General features: G+C 44.3%; 1 pseudogene; it reads right to left on the bottom strand.

Moving 5' to 3' along the window:
* The window catches only part of LOC144160595 (uncharacterized), a 57,147-nt pseudogene extending 42,491 nt beyond the window's left edge, over positions 1-14,656 (bottom strand).
* Positions 14,657-21,320: the final 6,664 nt, after the last annotated feature.

Genomic DNA, 21,320 nt, shown 5'->3' on the forward strand with positions numbered 1-21,320 from the left:
AAATATGCTTCTTCCAATTGGAACCCTCACAAGCTAACCTTAAAAACAAATCACTGGCATGACGGTTTGACAAAGCATGTGTTGGAGAAAGGTTTGTATGAAGACGGAGCACTTTGATTCTGTAACCGTAACAAAGTAAATTACTGTCGATATAAAGCCAAGAGTTGGCATGTGGTCGTTGAGCATGTGCAAAACGGTCTTTGTTATTATAGGGATATTTCATGTCCTGGAACCACTTCGCCACACCTCTTTTAAGTGCGGCGTGAACCTCCTTACTTTCATATACCCTCTCAGAGACTTTGAAAGCCGAGGCGATTTTCTATTTCTTTAATCACTATCTTGGGCCCTCAATATCTGCCTCCTTAGTAAACCCCTCCAGTCTTTATGACCAATTTCCAGGTGCTGACAGAAAAAACATGGGGTTGCTAAGGGACTCCACTACTACAGCTTTATATGGCACTACTCCATTGCCTTCTGCCGTACAGCCTCCAAGCACTGATTGGTTTGTCTAAGGCGAACTTCAGAGTGCTATAGTGTGCGCAGGCTCACGTTCTGCGCATCTGCCTGGGCCTTCCAAGGTGCACATCCACGGATGGAGCTCTCTGCTAAACAAGGTGCATGTCAGCCCAGACACCCCAAGCCCAAGAGTTTCCTCGCACCAGCCTCTTTTACGTAACCTGGAGGGCTGATTTTCTACAGCACAGGTGTCTCCCCATCATGTGCGGAGCGTCCTACCAGCTAACTTCCAATGCCCAAGCAAGCCTGCCAAGTTGCAGCATGGAATATAAGCCTCAACATACCAGGTATTGGCAAGAAGTCATGTCTGCCCGAGCCAGTCTGGCGATACTTAATGCTAGAGCATATCAGCTCACGTTATCTTAGCCACGTTCAAGTGTATACAGACGGGTCTGTGAGGCCTGACTCGTCAGCTATAGCAGTGTGGATTGCGTCGGTGAGACTAATAATGCAAGACAAACTCAGTCACAAGACATCGTCGACCTTCACTGACTGGACTGCTACTAGGGCAGCACTCGTTCGGATTACCAATATTCCCGCTCGGCAATGGGCGATCTTTACGGACTCGCAACCTTCCCTGCAAACACTGATGAGGCCATCCCACCGCTGCAAGCAACTTGTGCGAGATCTACATGCATTGAACACACTTGGACTAGGAGACGGGCACTGCATCTCTCTTCAATGGCTGCCAAGTCATTCCGGCATCCAGGAGAATGTCGTCTCTGACACAGCCGCGAAAGATGCGCAAAGTCAGCTTGTGTCTATTGGAATCATGTATTACAGACAAGATGGAATTACTGCCGTGAACGCACTGGGACGGAAACGGAAGTTGCCAGCTTGGCAGGAGCCTGGTAGGATTCCCTTGCCCCTGCACGCGATTGACCCTCAGTGCCCTTTCCATTCTCCGCGAGGCCTACAAAAAACAAACAGAGGGTGTTCTTTGCCGACTACGGTTGAGCGTTGCCTTTTTTTTAATAGTCTTTTTTAATAGTCTGGGCGAGCTAATAGTAATAGCTTTTTTTAATAGTCTGGGCGAGCTCGCCATTGTGCCCTGTGTGCTCTGTGAGGAAAGACATATGGCACGTCTTGCGTCACTGCCCGCAGCATACAACTAATCCTGAAACAGCGAAAGAACTATTGAGCGACTGCTACGCGGAAAGTCTATACAGCTGGATCACTTTCTTGGTCAGTGGCAAAATCACGCTGACGCAGCGTGAGTGACAAAGGCTACGTTAACTTTCTTGTATGACTCGGGATTAATCGAGGTGCTTCAACCTTGGAATCCTCAGATTTGTTTCTCCTTGGGCTGTCAATTGTCTACGTTTCCAACAGATCCCATTTTCTTTACCTCATTATTAATTGTTGCAGTATACTTGTTACAGCTTTTTTTTTCTTTGCCTGACTATGGTCACCCCATCTGAAGTACCATGCCCCGCCGTTTGCGGGGATAACCTCTTCAGGGTCCACTAAAAAGTTCTCTCTTTTCCTCTCTGGTTCCGCCTTTACTCTACATAGTAAGCGAAAAATACGAAAACGAAAGCGGTTGTACATTTCAAAACCAAAGTAACGCTGCTAATTACCAAGGCAGACTCAAGACAGGCAATTCCCTCGAGCGGAAAACGTTTCAAGTATTTTATTCACTGCACTTTAAGAGACCGAAACCCCACACAGCAAAACCTAAGATCCTAAAAATGGGCGAGATAAGCTCCGCAGAGAATGCCCTCTGCTGATGCCGAGGTAGGAAAGCTTTACCTTTGGGTATAGGAAAGTGTTCGCTTGTAGAATTACATTTTTGGTTCAGATACACCAAGCACTGACGAAAAACGATTAAAAATAAATAATGCGACCCTCAAAGGTAGGTTGATGTCAGGTAATTATTATACACCTATGTGTTTCTATAAAACGCAAGTGCACAAGTGTGTGAAGAAACACTATTTGGGAGGTGGTGAACACATCTACAACTAAAGAAACACGTTCAGTTTTATGGGTAACATCTACACCTATAGGGGACCTACTTCTTAGAAAACATATCAAAGCAGTGCAGAGTGCTGAAGTGAACCTTGCCGTACTATTGCCATTGGCATGCAGAGTTGTCAAAGGAGAAAGAAGCGGGACCTCGGCATAATACATTCGAATTGCATTCAGAATTTTCTTTCTGCCTCAGATCATTTGAATTCCTAAACGGTGCTGATTATGGGTAATTCGGGTTTCATTCACAACTAAGTTTCCTTTTACAGCATCTTTCCAGAAATTATTATTTTGAAGTCCCCACGTATTTAACCTGTTTAGCCCTGGCCAATCCCCCCTTGTGGGTACGTGCCAAAATATGTGTGGACATCATCATCATAATCATCACCATCATCATCACCGAAGGCAACACAGAGTCGGTCTCAGTACACTAACAACTTCGGTTTCCAAGCTTACGAAAACACTTCTGCATCACTGGAAGCCTCGCATAACTTCGTTTTCGTATTTTGTCAGCTTATTGTCCCTCTTTTCTTCGCAAACAGGTTCGTTTGCTGTATACAAGTTTCAAAGCATCAACAAATAATGCGGCAGAAAGATTCCAGGCCGTGTTTTTATAAGGAGCTTTGATGAAGCTGGTGGCTGTAAAAAAAACTTTGAATGCTTTTTTGTGCAGAAGGGGACATGTTCCCCAGTCGGAATCACCACTTTCACGTTCGTCAACACTCTTGCTGCTCAAAATGGCACCTGACAAGATAACGCTAGCTGCAATTCAGTCGCATTCTGCATTTCTGAAATAGGTAAACATTTCTGGTGAATCATCAACATCACCATCTTCTGCACTATTTGTCCTCGAGTTAACGCCTCAGGAAGAAAATAAAAACTTCTAAAGCCACTTTTGCATCCAGATACCGTGCAATTTATGTAATAAAAAAGGCAAATAGCTACTAAAGTGATCTGAAAGTCGGCAAGTTAAACATAATCCCTCGTAGTAAACTTAATCAAACTTTGTTTATAAAACATAAAAGCAAGGCGATGGCTCAAATGACCCTAGTACGCAAGCAAAAACCTCATCGAAGCACATCAATAGTGTTTTCTTTCTTTGTTCTCCGTGAAGAACCTAGTACTTTTTACATCTGGTAATCCTCGTTGTAAACGAAGCGCAAACTTTTTGTAAGAGTGGATATTGCTACATACGTTTAAAAACCTACTACCGCACCTACTCGAACTAAGGCAAAACAACCAATATTCCGCGGCTATTTGGAAAGCATGAATCGAGATGGCACCACATTAGCACAAGGGAATATAAAACGATCTCGCCTAAAAGGCATCCCAACGAAGAGGAATAACTTTCTCGGGTGGTTAAGGGTTAACCGTACAGTACATATTCGCACGGCCAATGTAAATTGTCGTTCGGAGTGGTCGAAACTTCATGAATTTTATGATCAACATTGTGTGAAATTATGGCGGAAATAAAAACTCTGCTACAACCAGCCGAAAAAAAGGTACTAGTACTGGAATCAATTGTTAAATTTGATGCCGAAATGTTCAACATTTTTCAGAGTTAGGTAATTGGGTTTTCCCGCAGTACTGGCTAGTAGATCAACCAAACAAAACAAATGTTCATATTTATAGCTATTGCAGTAGATATATTATTTTGGTGGATGCAAAGACTGAGCGGTGCTTAGCGGTATGTGAACTAGAGATTTGGTACCATTTAAAAACATTGCTACAGATTTCTGCTGGTACTTAAGGACGTTTTAGTAATTTGATCTGTCGTGTTCTAGGATTTAATCTCCTAGTATCATTCTTCTAACGTATTTTGGCATCGCCAATAAAACTTTATAAAGCCGAGGGTAGTGCTGTGATACTACAAAAAGCTCGAGGACGAAGTGGAAGACAATGGAGGCGCGAAAAACAATACCGATCCCCCGTACCCGGCATGCGCCATTAGAGATTGGTACGGGGAAGAACTGCGCGGAAGAGGAAGATTAGGACGTCGGAGCATCGGCAGCAAGCAACACCGGCTGGAGTGATGGGCTGTTCTTTGCATGTGACCTGGCACTTAGAGGTTAGCCAAATTGTCAAGGCGACTGTGCAGTAGTGGCGGGACGTCGACCACCCCTGCCGGCACTGCGGCACCCATGCCTTAATGCCCGATACTTGTTCCTGCCCCAACTACGGGCACCTCAGCTTTCCGCCGGGCAACATGGCCATCGTTCCAACCTGCGAAGGCTACCACCTGTCCGTTCAAAATATCGAAGCACCCATGCTGTGCTCCTGGCAGCCTCCGCTCATGCGACTTCTTCGGGGCCGGCACGTCTTCCTTTCCTGACAGGGTGCCGGGTCTTCCGTTGCTACGGCAAATGAAGACAGCGGCGATACGGCATCATTGCGACACATGAGTCTACGACACATCACTGCCACATAGTCGAAACTTGACCAAGACAGTTGTACCATTCACATAACGTGTTAGCTGCTCGCTTTATTTGCCCAGCTCGGCAACTGTTGTTACTTTTAGAACAATCGCGCCTATAACGTCCTCAGGTTTACTTCCGGTGGTGTTTCTGGCATTTTTCTCTCGGTTCATATGTTTTGCTCCCCGGTATTCTAGAACTACGCGTTGCTACCCTGTTTCTGCCTCTCACGTGTGCCAGTCTGGTTGTCCGTCCACAACCGAACCTTCACATCATCACACTCCTGTGCATATTGTCAACTACAGTGGGCAGAACGAATTTTTTTCCCAGACTATATAGTCTCCTTACCCCTAGTTTAGCCAAAATCGGCATCCAAGATTGTAACAGTCTGCTCCCGCGGGCAAAATCGTTTGTCGGAATTTTCATCTTAACTTCCACGAAATCATCTTTGGGTGTGCACTAATGTGTGCTCACTGCAGAAGATACATTCATAGGCCACAGCAGTAAACAGTGAAGTTGATAATAGCCAATATTACTTTTCAGGACAATTATTTTAATTTTTTTACCGTAGTAGGCACCATTGTTTGTGGGTGCAGCCACCGATACGTTTGGGAGTATTGCGCGCGAATTCACTCTTGCTAAACGCAGCGTTATATTCGTTGTTTCTGATGTTTACATATTCTTACTACGGTAGTCCTTGATAGTAAAGCGATATACTAAAAATAGATGTGTGACGACTGCGAAAATCGACGAACAGTTGGACGTTCCTTTGTCCAGCGGTCACGCGAGGTCACTGCTGGTTAAAAACGTATCATCTGGCAGTGGCGGCATACACCTTGAGAGCGTATGACACATCAGTGATTAAGTGTAGATGTAAGATGGGTGAATGCAAGCGCAAGACGGCATAACCTTGGCCAATTTGGATCGTTGACTCATCCATCAACGCCAAAGTGACTGTTTTTCCGATTCACGCAACGCCGACTCGCTGCGCCAATTATATATGTTTGCTGTATAGGTTGGCTACTTTGCGGGGGAACGTTTAGCTGCCGAAAACACAATCCATATCTTCTTCCAAACTTAGGGTTCAGTCTGCCCACTGTGATGGACATTCTATACCTTTAAAAAATAAACGTTTGACTCGAATAAAACTTGTTTTTCTGTTCCTAGCAGCACAAACATAGAAAACCAAAATTAGCCGTTGTTTTCACGAGTATTTACTTTCTGCAACAAGTGAAAAACACACTTGTCACAAATTTCTGGTAGGTTTACTAAAATATTCATATTTCAATCTGAAAAGGCTTGGTAAAACACAACGGTACAAAACAAATATTTTGGCGGAAGCATGCATAACAACTACATTTTTATGCGCTTAGACGTTGCTATGCGGCTCTTTTCGCAACAACACAAAGCAACTCACGGCGTTCAGCAAAAGGTCACAAAACGAACACTTTCTGTAAAATCAAAAGCGACAACAGGTAACTAAGGTAACTCAGAGGTAACAAAAAGCCACTTACGGGAGACGACTGCACCCAAGAATAGACCCAATTTTAAAATTGGTCACAAGTGTTTGAAAGTAACAAGTGATTATCAGGTAGAGGCAGCGAACACAATTAGGCCTGCTTACTTTTACAATTACCACATGTATACACACACACACACACACACACACACACACATATATATATATATACATATATATATATAAATATATATATATATATATATATATATATATATATATATATATATATATATATATATATATATATATATATATATATATATATATATAAAATATATATATATATACACACATATATATATATATATTTATATATATTGCCACGAAGCCAAGGACGACGCAGTTGTCTTCCGGGAGACACAAGTTTATTGGAGCGAACTTGTGCTCCCCTAACAACTTAAAAGAATACAGAGGCGGCGAAGCAGCGGTCAACAAATTGACTTGCGTCAGCGAGCGTCGCAGAATCGAATGCCCCGGTGTCTGCTCTGCAGGCTTTTTATCTTTCGGCGTGCGTGGTTCTCAAAACGTCGATTTGCATCGAGAACTTAGTAGATCCATGAAGATTATTCTGGGCTGTTCACATTAGATCGGAATGCTCTCCCTATCACAACAGATAACACATGCGGCACAGAAAGAAAGAATGGAACACGCGCTTCCCTTGGCGCAGAGATAACACAGACCGGCGCAGCCGGGTGGTGAAAGCAAAACACAAATAAACAAACCCAATGTATGGTTCGCGGCATTACCCCCCCTTAAGAGTGCATCGACCCGATGCTAACAGAATGCTAAAATAAACGACAGTCCGAACAAATCAAAATAAAAGTTCGTCATCGTCCGTAGAAAGGTTTTAAGCGAACCACGTGGAAGACTTAGGGCCGCGTACGTCGTCGTGATGTGCCGGAGTCACCATCGGGGATCACTTCGTAGGTAAGTTGGCCAACACGTCGCAGAATCTGGTAGGGTCCGAAATACCGTCGCAGAAGTTTCTCGCTCAGTCCGCGTCGTGGGATGGGAGTCCAAACCCACACACGATCCCCTGGTTGGTACTCGGCGTCTCGGCGTCGGAGGTTGTAGCGGCCGACATCCACCAGCCGCTGGTCCCTTATACGAACTCGAGCGAGCTGGCGGGCCTCCTCCGCACGTTGAAGGTATCCTTGGACGTCGGCGTTGAGGTCTTCGTCTTCTACATGCGGAAGCATGGCGTCGAGCATCGTAGTCGGTCGTCTTCCGTAGACAAGCTCGAACGGTGTCATCTGCGTAGTTTCCTGCGTCGCTGTATTGTACGCAAACGTGACATACGGGAGGACTTCGTCCCAAGTCTTATGTTCAACGTCGACGTACATGGACAGCATATCCGCAATTGTCTTGTTCAGACGTTCTGTTAGTCTTTTCGTTTGGGGGTGGTACGCCGTCGTTCTTCGGTGATCCGTGTTGCTGTAGCGTAAGATTCCTTGCATCAGTTACGCGGTAAAGGCCATTCCGCGGTCCGTGATAAGGACTTCAGGGGCTCCATGTCGCAGCACAACTTGGTTTATAAAGAACTTGGCGACTTCTTGTGCAGTCCACCGCGGAAGAGCGGCGGTCTCTGCGTAGCGCGTCATGTAGTCTGTCGCTACGACAATCCACTTGTTCTGCAATCGTGACGTCGGGAACGGGCCTAAAAGGTCCATTCCAATCTGTTGAAAGGGCCTCGACGGGACGGTGATCGGTTGTAGAAGTCCGGCGGGTCTTGTCGGCGGAGTTTTTCGTCACTGGCAAAGACAACTGCGTCGTCCTTAGCTTCGTGACATCTGGTAGAGGTGCTGGGTAAGAAGGGTGCGTACCCCGCACCTCCACCAGATGTCACGAAGCCAAGGACGACGCGGTTGTCTTGCAGGAGAAACAAGTTTATTGGAGCGAACTTGTGCTCCCCTAACAACTCAAAAGAATACAGAGGCGGCGAAGCAGCGGTCAACAAAGTGACTTGCGTCAGCGAGCGTTGCAGAATCGAATGCCCCGGTGTCTGCTCTGCAGGCTTTTTATCTTTCGGCGCGCGTGGTTCTGGAGCCGTCGATTCGCATCGAGAACATTGTAGATGCAAGAAGATTATTCCGGGATGTTCGCAATAGATCGGAATGCTCTCCCTATCAGAACAAATAACACATGCGGCACCGAAAGAAAGAATGGAACACACGCTTCCCTTGGGGCGGAGATAACACAGACCGGCGCAGCCGGGCGGTAAAAGCAAAACACAAATAAACAAACCCTATGCATGGTTCGCGGCATTATATATATATATATATATATATATATATATATATATATATATATATATATTATATATATATATATATATATATATATATATATATATATTTATGAAACAAGACCGATACCTAGGACGCCATGTTTATTCTCCTCGAAGGAGCCTCGCGCTTTTTCTTCCTTCGCTTCCAGTCGGCCCCCGTCTTCGTCGCTTTGATGGTGGATTTGCTGCTGACTGCACCTGCATCATTTCTTTCGCCAAGCTTCGTGCCTTTCCAATATGTGTTTGGGTATATATATATATATATATATATATATATATATATATATATATATATATATATATATATATTTTATTGAAATGAAGAAAATGAAACACGTTGAAAGAGGATAGGTTTTAACATTTCAACCGGTCCTCGGTCGAAACGTTAAAACCTATCCTCTTTCCGACCGGTGTCCAAGAAATGGTTTCCCGCTATATATATATGTATATATATATATATTTATATATATATTTTTATATGGTAATTTTTGTCAAAACCAACTATGTCAACATGGCCAATAAAGCAAGTTGCCAAAGATAAACTTGGTGAGCTTGTTAAAAATAAAATAATAAATGAAACCACGGCTCGTTCTCTGATGCCCTTAAGCCCAGTAGCCTGTAAATTCTGTCTTCTCTCAAAGATTCACAAGGTGAACAACCCAGGGCACCCCATTGTTTCTGGAATTGGCACTGTTACCGAAAACCTTTCGCGCTATGTGGATAATCTCATTTGCGACATTTCTCCCAGCTTTCCCTCCTTCATTAACGATACCAATGACTTTCTCTCAGACATCTCAAAAATTAAAATTCCTGATAACTGCCTTCTAGTCAACCTCGATGTTGCATCACTATATACTAACATCCCCCATGAAGATGGCATCGCCGCTGTATCCCTTGCGTATGAGCAGTCATCGTGCGACAAACCTATCGATTCTTCTTCTCTCTAAACCGTCCTTAGGCTTATTCTTGAACTTAACAATTTTGAGTTCGACGGAGTTCATTGCCCACAAGTCAGCGGAACGTCAAGGGGAACTTGAATCGGACCTAAGTACGCCAATATCTTTATGGCTCACCTCGAATTAAACTTTCTTGACACCCAACATTTAAAGCCAATGTACTATAAAAGGTATATTGATGACATATTTATAATCAGGCAACACGGTGAGGCGGAGCTCCTCACCTTCATTGAGGCATTTAACCTAGCCCACCCTTGTATTTCTCTTGCTCATTCCTATTCGGAACACAGTGTAAGCTTTCTGGACGTCACCGTTACTACCTTCGAAAGTTGGCTTCAAACTAAACTGTATAGAAAACCGACAGATACGCGGCAGTATTTGCACTTCCGAAGTAGCCATGTCAGACACTGCAAGGCAGCAATACCTTACAGCCAAGCCCACCGATTTAGGAGAATTTGCTCAAACCAAGCCGACTTTGACTCAAACTGTCGAGATCTCAAGACCGCCCTCCTGAATAACAAATACCCGGAAAATATTATCAACGACGCTATTGTGCGAGCCAACCAATTAGACCGTAACGTAATCTGTAAAAAAGAAGCCGCGAATGGGAACCCGCAAACTAACATAGTTTTAACCCACTCATCCTAGTGAAAAACTAGTGAACAACAACAGGGCGTATAGTCTGAAGACTTCCGAGTGGCGAGGTGAGTGTTCGTAGAAGAATAGAAGGGGTGTGCGCAGGTACCAACCACGGGGAGCTCTGCTGTAAATTAAAGGACTTCTTTTCTGTTTTCTTTGTCCCTTACTTTTTCCTTTTTTTCCATGCGTGTGTGTAAAGAGGTGTTAAGAGGAAATGCCGAAGGTTCAGGGGCGCCAGTGTGTGTGGTATGTCTAAATCGGGTAGAAGCCCGGCGGGAAAAGGAAAACAAAAAAAAAACAAGGACAGACCAATATTTTATTCAACTAACAGCTTTAGGAATTGGCAGAAAATGTTGTTACAAAGGGAGATTCCCACTTTTTGTAAGAGCAATATTTTTATGTTGGATTGAGATATCGTAAGGTTTCTAAGCTTCCTTTCGAAGCATTAATTCCAGCCGGCTCCAGGCAATTGAATTTATAGATTAAGTACGATTATGTGTATTTCCGGTCCCTACGAGACCTAAAGTTTGACTGCAGAATATAGAGCTTGAGATCATCGAAATTGTGCTCGGCTGGTTGAAGTGTTGCGCGACTGCTATGGAGGCGATGTTACGGGTGTCGGCCCGATGTCCATTCAGGCTTAATTTCATAGGTTGACTCGTTTCTACAATGTACTGCTTTTGATAGAATGAGCATTCTAGCATATACACAATGTTAGAAGAATTGCACGTGAAGCTTGAATTATTTTGTGAACGTATTGGCTGGCAGTGCTATTGACAATGGAATCCGTGTGGAGATGTTTGGAGGTTTTGCATCTAGGACGGAGGCTAGGCCTGATGGCTGGTTCCTGGGAAGCGCCAATTTTAACATGCCCTAGAATGTCTTTTAGGTTCCTATTTTTTCGGTAGGTGACTCTTGGGACTTCTGGGAATGTCTTTTTAAGTCGGTCCTAACTGGCTATAATGGGGTAGTATTTCTGCAGGATGTTGTTTATGTTAGGGAGAGCGTTTGAGAATTTGGTTATTAAGCCTGGTGGTCGGGTGCTTTCGTTTCGACGTTGTTGCTTGAGCACTTTATCCCTTTCTAGCTTGGATGCTCTTTCGTAAGCCATATCCAGCGCGCTGACCGGGTGATTCCTGCTTGCCATGGTGGACTTTAGTTCATTAGTGTGTTGTAAATAGTCTGTGTTATCACTGCCTACTCTTCTCAGTCTGGTAGCCTGTCCTACAAAGATACCTTGTTTGCAGTGTCGTGGGTGATGACTAGTGTAGTCCAGGTACTGTTGCCTGTCCGTTGGTTTTCTATACAGCATGGTTTTCAGTTTACCCTTGTCAAGAACAACAGGGGTATCTAGGAAGTTCCCTTGTTTATTCGAGTACTGACATGAGAACCTAATGGACGGGTGCGAAGAATTAGGATGCGAAATGAAACTTTCTAGGGCTGTGCGGCCGTGCTCCCAAATTATGAAGATGTCATCTTTGTATCGAAGGTAAACCTTTGGTTTGAGTGGGAAAGACTCTAACAGGGAAGCTTCAAGTTGTCCCATAAAAATGTTGGCCTATGTGGGTGCGAAACGACTGCCCATGATGGTTCCAAAAACTTGCAAGTAGTAAGATACGTCGAACTCGAATTAGTTAAGAGTTAGAACTAATTTTAGTAAAGTAATGTAGACTTCCAACACATGTTGGTGCTGGTTTTCTGGTAAGGCCTTTGGTGTAGCTTCTATTCCTTCAGTAATGTGAATGTTCGTATAGAGGGAGGAGACATTGAGCGTGACCAGAAGGGCGTCATTGGGTATTTGCCAACCATTGTTCATTGCTTCTATTATGCGGAGGAAGTGTGGGGTGCCCTGAACAAATGAAGTAAGAAAATTCGGAATGTCCGCCAAACGGTAATTCAGAAACACAGACAATGCTTCTGTAGGGGTGTTGTTGTTAGAAACTATGGGTCTGCCCGGAATGTCAGCTGAAAATAATGCTTCTGTGGGGACTTTATGGATTTTGCGAGGAGGTAGAAACGTCATGCTTTCTTGTTCGTCGGTCTCATGAAATTTACTTCTGTTGTGGTGATTAATTCTCTGGTCAGCAGATCTGTGAGAGTGCGAAGGATCGTTTGACTGTATTCGCTGCTGGGATCATGGTGTAAAGGTTGGTTGGTGGTGGCCATCGTTGTTAAGCTGCCTGTAGGCCTCATCTTTATATTTTTCCATTCGTAAGATGACAATTCTACCTCCTTTCTCGGCAGGTTTAATGAATATATCTGCTAGGTTATTTAAAGTGACTTCTTCTGAGGGGCTGAAGTTTTTACGTTTATTTGATTTCTTCGTTGTCGTTATTATTTCTTTTAATACTGATTTTATATACAAATGGAGTTCTGGAGATACCTCAGCATCTGGCGTCCAAGTGCTTGGTGCACGGAGTGCATGGTCATTGATTTCAGTATTGTCTTCTTTATCGGAAAAGAAATCCCTCAGTCTTATTCTGCGGGAAAATTCGGTGAGATCCTTCTGTAACTCGTATTCATTCATGTGGTTGTTGGTAGGGCAGAAAGTGAGGCTTCGTTCTAGGATAATTGTTTCGGTTGTCGATAATGCTCATGATCAATAACGTTGCTGTTACACGTGATAGGGGAAGCGGATACAACATTCTGTTTGGGAACAGGTGTCATGTTGCTGTTACTCGTACTGTGGGAGCTAGATTCTACATTTTGATCATTAGAGGAAGCGAAAAATTCCACCGTAACCGATTCTGTTGTGTATCCGGGGGACATCAGATGATTAAGTGCCACGTCTTCAGGCTTAGCGAGAACAATATGTTCAATGGTGCAATGTGTGTCAGGCAAAAGGAGCTGGTCACGTTCAAATTTAACTTTTTGCTTCTTGTACTGCTCGTGTTCCTTACGGCCTCTAAGGGCACCAAGATCAATTTTCTCTTGCTCAGTGAGTGTAATGATTTCAATCTGCTCATTTAAAACTCAAAGTTGATTGTCACAGTGCTCTCTTAGAATTTCTAGAAGTGAAAGCTACGCATGCTTGAAAGTGTCCTGCCATTTAGCTTCAAGTTGGGGGGGGGGAGAAGAACTCCAAGGAAACAATTAGCTTTAAGGCGGAGGCCTTTGGAGATTTTCCTGGTTTGGATGTAACAGGAATAGCTGTTGAGTGGAAATCTGTAGTGTGTTTGTTTGCCGGCGAGTTTTCTAACCCTAAGGAAAGCGCGGGATTTGAGGGGCAAGGCGTCCGCTCCGCTAGGTGCAGGTCATTTTCGTTTGTTCCGAGTGGAACTACGGGATGGTTCTTTTTGTTCGGAGTATGTTGTTTAGGGGGCCTGTCAGGCGCGATGTCCACGTCGATGCCTGTTTGGCTGCTTGTTTGCGTTTTAGTGCGCATTGGTGCATTCGTGTACCATGAGCGTGATGTCCTTGGTGGGTCGGGATGGTGTTCTCCAACGTGCTGTTCTGTTGGTGCTGGGGCTGCATCTGCCGTTTGTGTGCTCGCATCGCATGTGGTGTTCTTGGAGGGACAGAGTGGTTCTCTACTGTTGGGAAAGTCAGGTTCGGTCTGCTGCTCGGTGCTGGCCAGTGACGTTCCGGTGGTGATGGTACTGGAGAGTGTCACCTCAAACAACTTGCTCCGCCTGTATTTGATGTTTTCTGTCATTATCCAAACACCTCGGAAGTTAGGGTGTAAACCGTCTTTGGGCAGATGTCCCTGGGTGTCATGATAGATTTCTCTGCGGTAGATGATGTCCACGTTTTGTTGGAAGAGTTCTAGGTCCAGGAAGGCGTCGTTGAGCTTGACTGTTCGCTCATAGTGAGATATGAGTCTGTGTGTCTGGGGTGTGGGTGGCTGGGGATTGTTTTCAATTCTGGGAAGCACTGTTGTCAGTGCTATCTTCACGTTGGGTTGTTTGGTCTGAACATCTCGTACGAGAGATTTGATTGCTTCTAAATTGTTTTCAGCGTTGTTGTCCAGTCTTTCCTTGTTTTTTTTCAGTTTTTTTTTTGCCAACGTGCTTCTAGCCGATTTCAACATACCACGCGCACTCGCCCCCCTGGACCTTCGGCATTTTGTCTTACCACCTATTTAAACACACGCACGCAAAAATGAAAAAGTAAAACAGAAAAGAAGACCTTATTTATGGTAAAGCTCCAAGTAGATGGTACTGCGCATACCCCCTCTGTTCTTCTACGAACATTGACCTCGCCACTCGGAATTCTTTGAACTATACGCGCTGTTGTTGTTTACGAGTTTTCTCTCCTACACACAGTTTAGTAACTTTGGAATTGCACCCCACAGACACTCCTTTCGGAACCAACCTTCCCGGAAGCCTCCTTCGAGGTCACCGGGCACCACCATAGCCCAGCTTAAACCATTCACATCTGCTTCCCCCTACCCTCTCGTAGTTTTCTCTCTCTCTCTGTTGCGGGGCCCTGTCCCTATAACCACACCTCCGTTTCTCTCACCTGCCCTTCAGGAGAGGAATTAACCAACCTCTTGGGCGGGTGAGGAGCATCGCTAGGCGGATGTGACGTCACGTTTGCTCGCAGCTTTCCCGCGCGGTATGTTTACATTTTTCCAAGTGCTGCCTACACGGCGTACGTGCCGTAGCGATTCAAGTAGTCGCGTTCGACAACGCAAGAATTCATAAACTGGCGATGGTTGTCGCCCTGTCAGTCGTCGTTCAACAGCTCCAGCATCTTCTGGCACAACAGCTTTGCAGTTATCTGTTACCATCGGCCAGTTACCATCGGCCGACCAGGTGAGTGTTTTTTGGCGGGTTTGCTTGCAATCAGTTCGCATATCTCCTACTGCAAAGCGTGCTTTCTGTTTGCGGCAGTTATATTAGCGACGTTTACGAAATTGTTAAAGGCGCGGTCTCACCGTCTTGCATTATTGTTCCTGTTTATGCTGCTCTGTTCGCGTCTGTCGGCGATCGCAAGCTGCTGGCGGTTTGTTGCACGGCGCGGAAACCCGTCTCGCCCGTGGCGCTTCTTTGTCTCTTCTTCAATGTGGCGTCATTAACATCGCTTGTTATCCTATACGATTTTTCTAAGCAACGTGCCTTGTGCTAACCTCTCTTAATGTTGTAACGAAAATGAACTTGCTGTGCGATCTATACGTGAAGTTAGAGCGTGACAGAACGCTGTTGGCAAGGTTTTCGTGTGCGCGTGTGGTTCGTGAGGGCGTTGTAACACGCTGCTTTAGCCTCTTGCACCTCTTTCCTGCATCTAGTACTCTTGCTTGCCAGGAGTGAATGCCAAGGGATGGTTACTTCGTTATGTGTTTTCATATTTAATAGTGAACCACTCAGCGTTCTATAACTGATGCAAATGCAGGCGGAACGACCCCGATTACTACGCAGGGCCGGGGCAGTGCTTGTGTGGTCTTCTCTGTCGTTTGCCCTTCTTTTCAGTCGTCGTAGATTATTTACTGTTGCGTGAACGTTGTTTGATTCTTCACGTTTCATTTTTCTCTTGCAGCATCTCCTGACTGCAGTCACGGTGCCCCTAGCCTGCGTGCAGCACTCATCCTGCCATTCTAGTGGGAACTGTTGTTCGCAGGCCACTTGTCACGACCTAACGGGTTCCCGCCCATGCCTGGCTTATAATTGATGGTATACTTCAGATACACTACTGCGTTCTCTCTCTGCATACATTTAAAGCGAGTGTTTACACTAACACAGCAGTGGATAGCCATGAAGACAGCAGCGTGTGTACTGGTAATGCCAGTGAAAACAAAACCAAACGATCTACAGATCTATGCCAGCTTGACCATTACAAATCTTTCAGCGAGTGTCAAAGCAATGGACAGCTGGAGATATCTCGTGCGCTAAATTGTGTTCTTCTTTCTGTTTGTTTTCTATTTGCTGGTATAAATTTACAAATTGATAGTATGAGTAAAGTAGACAGAGAACAAAGTGATTGCGATGCTCTTAGAAATGCCTTACACGAAATAAAACTGCTTCCTGCGAGTTCGCACTGCTCAGTGCGGGGAAAAAAGGTTCCGTATAACAAATAATTTGGTGCACCCAAACCCATCTGTGATGAACATATGTCATGCATGGATTATTTAAGGGCATGTTATTAGCTTTGGAAAAACAAGAAAGTGACCTCTTTCTTGTGCAGAAAACTAGTTTAGTTGTGATTTTGGCTCTTATCTGTCCAGTGTCAACAGGAATAGTAGCCTTGATGCGCGACTTTGCGGACACTTTCCTGTCACCTTCCTTCAATGTCAACACAGTGGTGGTGAAGACTCCTGGGCAGTCGAAATCGCATGATGACAGGCAGTTATATTCTACCACGAGAAGCACCCTCCATAAGCCGTGAGGCCTTGCTCTGTTTTCAGTTGGGGCTCCTTTTGTTGCCAAGTGCCTTGGTCTTTTTGGGTAAAGCTCCCAAAACAAGGTGGTCTTGTCCCTGTTGGAATTGTCATGTTGATCATACCTTTCAACCACAGCTTTCCAGTTCATTTCACTTTTCTAACCCAATTCTAATGTTATTAGTGTAGGGAAATCTGGTGTCCAGCAGCTTGCGTTTCAAAGGGAATAGATGTAGCAACTACATCAAGCACTAGCTGATTCTGATGCTTAGTGGACTTTGCTGTGAGCCGTCCAAAGCACCACAAGGGGAAGCAGTGCTGGTCTTATGTTGTTTAGTACTTTGGAGCTGCAAAATTACAATGCACCTTTTATTACAATGCACCTTTTTTACCTAAATTTTTTGTGCTGCAGTGGAAATCATGCGAATGCATGTTTGTAAATGTCCATTCCACCAACAAATTCACGGCATGCCTTGACAGTAGGTGCAGTTTTATGCATCTAGATAATCACCTGTACCCATTTATAAGGGGCCTGCAATTTGCACATGGTCGGATTTAAAGAACCCTAAATGTGGCAAGTGTAACCGACCGTAACACACAATCTTGAAAACTGTACCTTATCAACGCGAAAGCAATAAGTGGCCCATTGACTAAGAAGCCACTATCCGCTGTCTGTACTAGCACAACAGCTCCTAAATCGGCCGGCAGTGCAAAGAGAGCAAAGAGTGGATTGAGTTCAAAACTTTGGGAAGAGTTCAAACCACATGGGAATCAAACCCAGGACATCCCTAGTGCAAGTCCAGCACCACATCCTTGACACCACTATAGCTCAGTGGGTCTAGCTGACTAAAGGTGGACCCAGGGAGCGCATTATGCCCTTAAACTGAAAAAAGTCCACAGGTACAAGCAACCCGACATACAATGAGTTTTAAATTTCTTGGCAATTCATTCCGTGGATATGGCGTGATTTTTTTTCCACCAGAATAACTGCCGGAGTGGCGATTCTTGGCATTGCGATTAAAAAAGTGGACCCTGATTTACAAGGCTACCTGCTTCTACGATATCGAAAAGTAGCTTTCGTTAGCCGGCGCCTCGGAAATCACATCGCTCAGTTTGAAGAGAACAAACTGCAAGCAGGCGGAGATCAATCACTATTTCTACAATACATTAGGTACAAACAGCTTCTTGAATATCGGCCCAGTATTTTTCACCTTGCTGCACATCGAGAATCGAATTTAAGAAGTGGTCTGAAACTATAAGCCAGCTTCCACATCTAAATGATGTACTAAAACACAAAAAAGTTTCCTATATTTGGCACTGTTTTCTACTTTCACCAGAGGCATGTGCTGCTGAAAACACTTTACTTTCAAGTGAACTATATCTAACGCTCTACCACTAGTAAATACTTCCCTTGAGAATTGAACAAAAAATCTAGTTTATTGTTTAGGAGAAAAGCAGTTTCGTTAGCTTTCGCACTCCACGAGGAGGACGGCCGATATTTGTGCGGATGTATTTGTTACTATGAGAAAGGCTGATTTTGGTTCACTTAGCGAGTGAGGCAAAAGACGCCAAAATGTTTATACCTGCGTGTACTGCAACTCTAGTTAGGTCGTGAAACTTTTGGAAAGGTCTAAAAGGTGGCGTTGGGGCAGCCCAAATATGGCCGATATTGGACGGGGAAGTGCAAATGGTCAAGAATTTATAATATCTCTTTCTGTGGTAGGTGCAAAAGAAGTGACAAATGTAGGGCAACTGCTCGTTTTGCGCTTTGTTTTCCCTTGAGTAAAAATATTATTTTCAAGTAAAAATAGTTTGTAGGCTTCTAACCTCTTTCATTGCATTGAAAAAAAAAGGCGGATATTGCTACCTATGCGGTTAGTTTTAAACATGTGATGATGACGGCAGTACAGCGTGCTGGTGTAGCAGAGAAATCCCGGCCGAACGCATCCCTGCAGCCGGCGCAGCGCCATGCAAGTCGCCAGAGAAGCGCGAGCTTCACGGACAGGTTCCCCAACCTCCGTCACAAGGCCGCTCGGAACTGGTTTCGGCGACTCTTTGCCAGGTGCATACGTCGTCTGCTCGGGGTGCTTTGAACGAAGGTACCTGGCGTGCTCTGTAATACCGGAGCTAAGGATTTCGCCATGGTGACTTCAAGAGCATAGACTGCTTATCTGGATTAAATTTGGACAAACAAAAATTTGAGTGCAGTTGGCCTTTAAGCTACAGCACATAGCCGTAACATCCCCACTCAGGTGAATTGGCCAGTCACGATGATAGCTGCTGTCAGAAGCTTATGGCTAATTTCCGTTTGTCTTAAAACAATGCTGCTTAAATTACACACTGGCCAACTGCACCTCATCGAGTATATTTTACGCTCCTAGCATTCTGCAGTAGCCTTGTTTAGTGTTAAAGAACTACGTATTTGATCACATGTGAAGACTGCGATTTCTGTTAAAGCATTTTGTGCTTTCAACCTGAATTGGTTGACGCTCGTCAATTCAACACTGGCTGCAAACTGATTGTGGTGTAATAAACATAAAACCTGGATAGAGTAAAAATACTGAAGAGTAAATTATGCTAGGCTTATACATTGCACAGCGTAGCTGTAATCATCAAAATTCAACTTTTTAGGATTCACGAGGAAAAGCTCAGCATAACTTGGGCCAGCTATGAAGGTTAACTGCAGTGGAGGGCTATAGGTTAAGTCAGGCCACCTATAAATCTTTGACATGCTTCGAAATCTTGGCACACAGGCATTTTTTTTTCTGTTCTACCTAAACCAATGCTTTGGACTTTGGCCAAATGTTTTGTACGGGTTAAACTGCACAATGCAATTCCAAATAAGAATTGAACAAATGTACTGTTGTGTCCATTCGAGAATCCAGTGCTTGCCCAATATCGAAAATTGCCTCCAGCAATCGATTCAAGAAATGTACTTGTATGTCCAAGAGACAAGCTCAAATAAAAAGTTACCCTACTTCAACTGCATTCCTTGCATATTTATTTATTTGAAAATATTTAGCACGAAAACAACAGAATGGTACAAACAGGCAGTGCTGTCACTTTTCGTGCTCTCTCTCTCGTGCTGTGTTGTTTTTCCACCGTTTATTAATTTTAAAAATATGCCACATTTGCCATTTTAGTTATTTTTATTTGTTTTGATGTTATGCTGTGTTGCCAACGAAACTTTGTAAATGTCTTCCCAAGAAAAAATATGAATACCTAGCATTTGTAAGTGTATGCTTCTTGATGGATAGCAACTCTCACTATATGAAAGTGAAGCCAAGAAAACACCAAAGTCATCACAAACACTGAAGAATGTTTATTGACATGGCATCACATCACTTGCTGGACAAGCAACAAGGCACCATAATGCTGCTCACACAAGAGTGCGAAGCATGCTCCGCGGCTAAAACCACTTGATAAAAATACAAGCAGGCGCTTATCTGCCCCAAGGTGACCCTGAATGAAAATGTAACATGCGCAACACTGGAAATCAACAAAAGTTATTGGGTCAGGCATAAGTGAAAAGTGCGGGCAAAAGTCGAGGGCACTTTCATGTGTTGGATGACGAGACTGCTGGCACAAGACGGGAAGGATCGAAGGGTGGTAACTCAGTATTGTATGGTTACAAATACGTGCAGATTGCTACTCACTGGACCAAAAGTGCTTGAAGACCCTGATTTTAAAGCAAAACTTTCTATAACTCACCAGTGCAATATGCCATGCCAAAAAGGCATTGCAGAAAAGCCAACTTTTTCTGACAATGATAATGATCGTGGGTAAAGAAGTGCTGAAAGAAAAAAAACGCTTCCTGCAGTCAGAAACAAATCAGGACCCTCGCGGTGTGAAACCAAGATCTATTCCGTGACACCATTGCAACATGGTCAAAGTAGTTTGAATCTGGATAGCGGTGCATCGAGATGCAAAATTAGACAAAAATGGTGCACCTCACATTCTAATGACGACGACAGTTGAACACGAAGCTTTCGTCAAGCAAAATCAAGCGGCGAAGTTTCAAAGCCACTGTCCAAACAGCATGCAAGTAAAAGTGATAGCTCAAACAGGCAACGTCCAAGCTCAGATGACAATCAAGCAAGGAATCCCTTACGAGAAAACTGAGTTAAACTGAAAGGCAGGTTCTCCTAGACACCCTTCCCACTAACTTATAACCAAATTCCTTAAATGATCTCTTGTGTCCCTCGTACCCACCTAATTTAGCGGAGGCAGTGTGGGACACACTCCTGCATTTCATATACCGACCCACTATTTTTCCCTTGCTATTTCCCACCCATATCCGTCGTGAACTTTAACTAATCGCTACTTCTAAGGGGGTCTGATGCACTAGCAAGAGGCCCCCGGGTGTTTTTTTTACATTTCAATAAACGTTAATAAAAAAAGCCATTATTGTCGTAAGACAAAAGCGTGCACGTTTTTTTTCCTTGCAATTACAGCAACTAATGAACACATGACAGAACAAGTAACAGAGAGCAATGATGAAAGTGACAACCACAGATTTGCACATAACTGTGGAGAGGAACTCTCTGGATAGAAGAGTGAGCAATAGAAGAGCACTGCAGCTGCGGCTGAACCTTCCCACGCAGCTGAACAGAGACGAAGAATACGGCAAATGGACAAAATTAAGGGTTGGGAGTCTTAGTAGCCACTGTACTTTCTTATCAACCAGGCGTATGGCTGGATG

This window comes from Haemaphysalis longicornis, unplaced genomic scaffold, assembly GCF_048455015.1.
Source record: "Haemaphysalis longicornis isolate Haplotype H1 unplaced genomic scaffold, Haemaphysalis longicornis Haplotype H1 scaffold_11, whole genome shotgun sequence".
Classification (NCBI taxonomy): domain Eukaryota; kingdom Metazoa; phylum Arthropoda; class Arachnida; order Ixodida; family Ixodidae; genus Haemaphysalis; species Haemaphysalis longicornis.